The sequence below is a fragment of the Mizuhopecten yessoensis genome, unplaced genomic scaffold (genome assembly GCF_002113885.1).
Source record: "Mizuhopecten yessoensis strain PY_sf001 unplaced genomic scaffold, ASM211388v2 scaffold401, whole genome shotgun sequence".
NCBI classification, from domain to species: domain Eukaryota; kingdom Metazoa; phylum Mollusca; class Bivalvia; order Pectinida; family Pectinidae; genus Mizuhopecten; species Mizuhopecten yessoensis.
This window is the reverse complement of record NW_018403528.1, coordinates 42,854-46,392: the sequence shown is the minus strand read 5'-3', so window position 1 is coordinate 46,392 and position 3,539 is coordinate 42,854. Positions and strand designations below refer to the sequence as shown.

Genomic DNA, 3,539 nt, shown 5'->3' with positions numbered 1-3,539 from the left:
AATAAGTTTGAATACGGAATTAGAAATCATATAACTTGGTTTCATAGTGCGGTAAGAAGTTGCAGTTGCCTGACGGCCCCTCTCTGAGGGCCCCTTTGTAAACCGTTTCATCTCGCTCGCACCACTTGTGTTTGCTGCCTAATCAGGTGACGTTATCGGCGCTATTTTTAGCCGGGCTTTCCCGAACAATTCAAGTGGTCAAACTGGACATTTGGAACGGACTATGAATATGGGGATAGCGATTTAACATAAGTGGAAGTGCATACAATACATACATTCATTAAAAAAAAACCGCCTTTTCACGTGATGTCCCTTTAAGTTTATATAGGGAAATAACATTTTGGAACAACATTTTTTTAATTTCCACTGGAAGTAATTCAATTTGGGCAGAGACGTATATGGCTTTATACGTCTCTGATTTGGGTTAGCATTATCAGTATTGGGTAGCAGTTTGATGGTATGCACATATGAGCCCTGAATGACCCCCCGGGGCTGATGGGTGGGGCCAAAAAGGGTCGAATTGACTGAAATTTAAAAAACCTTCTTCTCAAGACCCAGATATGGTAGAATCAAACACTCTTCAGAGATGGAAGGGTCTTAAGGTACTCTACCAAAATTGTGAATTTCATGACCTCTGGGTATCACGTTTGCCGCTTGGGGAGGGGGGTAAACTTTACTTAAGTTTATATAGGGAAGTTGACAGTTTGATACTTTGAAAATTTTGAGCCAGCCCTACCCCCAAGGGCTGTAGGGTGTGGCCCAAAGGAGTCAGTGTGCTAAAATTTCTTCATTTTCCTTGTTTAGAATCAGAGGTGCTAGTTTCAAATATCTTTTAGTCTTAAATCTGTATTATAGATATTAAATAAGGTGGTTTTATTGTTTTTTGTCACTGAATAANAAAAGTTTTTCGCCGTGTAAAACCTCTAACATTGTTGGAGTAGACCCAACAGGGCTGATGGGTGAGGCCAAAAAGGGTTGAATTGACTGAAATTTCAAAAAAAAATCTTCTCAAAGACCCAGATATGGTAGAATCAAATACTCTTCATAGATGGGAGGGTCTTAAGGTTTATAACCCTAGGGTCTCACGTTTATCCCCTGGGGAAGGAGGGGGGATTTATTATGGTTTATAATGGCAAATGATACTTTGAATATTACATGTTAATAATTTGATTGGAATTATAACCCTGAGTTGACAGTTTGATACTTTGAAAATTTTGAGCCAGCCCTACCCCCAAGGGCTGTAGGGTGTGGCCCAAAGGAGTCAGTGTGCTAAAATTTCTTCATTTTCCTTGTTTAGAATCAGAGGTGCTAGTTTCAAATATCTTTTAGTCTTAAATCTGTATTATAGATATTAAATAAGGTGGTTTTATTGTTTTTTGTCACTGAATAATATTCTGTTCGTGTTAAAAACAAAATCAACTCTCTGTATAAATATATCAGGTGACCGTTAAGGCCCATGTGCCTCTTGTTATTTTCTAAAAATAAGAAGAAAATGAAGAATTTCTTCATAATTCCAATAAAATTATTGCTATATTTCATAATCCATGTAGAAAATGCCTGCAGTAAAATTGAAGTTTAAAAATAAAACAGGATTAGTAACTCAGGGATACGCCGTTCCGGAATGTCTGTGGGAAAAGTTTTTTAATCCTTTGATATGAAAAGAGCTCGATGCAAAGCGTTGTTACAAACATAAAGGGTCAATATCTAGCGAAAATTGTGTTGGAGTGTATTTGTTTTGTATTTTAGTGTGTGCAACAGATAACGTACGTCACATTACGACAGAGTCTAGAGATATTAGGACCAATCAAAAGCAATTTTAAACACTTGTCGCACTGGAAGGTCAGTGCAAACCTGGACACGGAAGTAAAATTCCAAATCCTACGTCTAACCTGTATTCTGACGACCAACCTGATGTGAGCAGAAAAGAAAAATAAGATAAGAGGAAACTCAAAGATATAAGAGCGATAAGGTTATATTTCATATTTGTTTCGGCCTTGCTGTATCATCCGTTTAACGAGTTTTGTTGGGAATATAACGGGGTCCGTGCATCGGTCCATGAAGCTAGTTAAATACTACATATGTCTCTTGTTAAAGGGAGTTGTTTCGTGTATAGCTGGGCAGCTGTAAGCGCTACATATAATGTATTTGCATTAATTATGCAACCCGAGTCTTACTGCGAATGCTTAATTTGGCCTACATTTCACGCTGCAGTAACTTCATTGGGTGAAAGGGTCTAATCTTCGTTCCTACTTAGGGAGCCATAAATACTTCATTGTTTATAATTTTAGTGGTAAATAAATATGTTTGTTAGTAAACATGTGGTTTGGTACGTTTGTGTTTTACGTCCTATTAACAGCTATGGTCATTTAAGGACGTACCAGGTTTTGGTGGTGGAGGAAAGACCAACAACCTGTGGCAAGTACCTGGCGACTGCCCAACGTAGGCCTCGGAACTTGGCCATCGCGGCCCCCTGTCAGTAAACAATAAGCGGCGTTAAATGTTTCGGGACCACATATATCGCATCTATATCTGCTTCGCTGCTTGTCACAAACTACATCGTATTTGAGGCTACACTCCACGACAAACAAACTCAGCATCTATCAATTACATCTATAACCAACATTGATTACATAATCTAATGGATAAGGTAGTATAAGAGTGCTATTTGGACGAAATATTTTGACAGCTGACTTGACTGACTCGACACATATTGTGGCTATCATGAGTTGATTTCAGCAGTTCAAACAGTCGTTTCGAGAGTTCACAAAGAAACTTTTCAATTACTTTTTGTGTTCAAAACAAAGTTCGTATGAATTATATGGGTCTAAAATATGTTCATCATTTTAAGCAAAACATTACCTTCTCATGTCCCGTCAGTCAAATACACATGCCGTATAGAATCTAACATGAAACACACAATTATCGACGATAGCTTTGAGTGAATTGGACACATGCCATTATATATAGGGCGATACACATACATTGCACATATGCGCGTATGATTTACAGATAAGGCCTTTCGTGACAACAGTAGGGAACTTTCGGCACTTTCCGTAAACGCTTCCGTTCCCGATTATCATGACAAGTAATTTTGTTCGCTTTTTATGATTCCAGAGTTCATTGTTAACGTATTTCACATACAAAGACAAAATGTACCTTTCGTCACAGCTGCCGCCTCCGTGCATGATTATGCATGTATCTTCATCCAATTTGTTTTAATCAATCTAGATCAATTATCATTAATCATCTAAATAATCTATATCGCCATTATCATGTTAAGAAACATGTCGAATATCATCTAAAATTTCGTTAACCCCGTCACTTTCATCCCAATCTAGCTGCGGCATAATGATAATAATTCTAGGTTCTTATAGATACTGCTTATTACAACCTAGTTCGTAGGTCGTCTCTGAAGCGGTTCACAAATTATTATCCGTGGTTGTAGGGCCTCTGCAACCAGTCAATATCTTTCTCAACTCCCTGGTGAGCATACAGCCAGAGCTGAGTGGACTGGAACAAACGGAGTAATGTATCTTGTT

General features: G+C 38.2%; 1 protein-coding gene across 4 annotated transcripts in view; it reads right to left on the bottom strand.

The window, feature by feature from the left end:
* Positions 1-3,220, bottom strand: part of LOC110447681 (monocarboxylate transporter 2-like) — a 20,694-nt gene extending 17,474 nt beyond the window's left edge. For 3 of the 4 annotated variants that reach the window (XM_021493527.1, XM_021493567.1, XM_021493577.1), the window contains exon 1: positions 2,860-2,948. The gene's annotated coding sequence lies outside the window, so the exon portion shown is untranslated. Of the gene's footprint in view, positions 1-2,859; positions 2,949-3,156 lie in introns of those variants that run through there. The other variant, XM_021493559.1, reaches the window with a different exon arrangement.
* Positions 3,221-3,539: the final 319 nt, after the last annotated feature.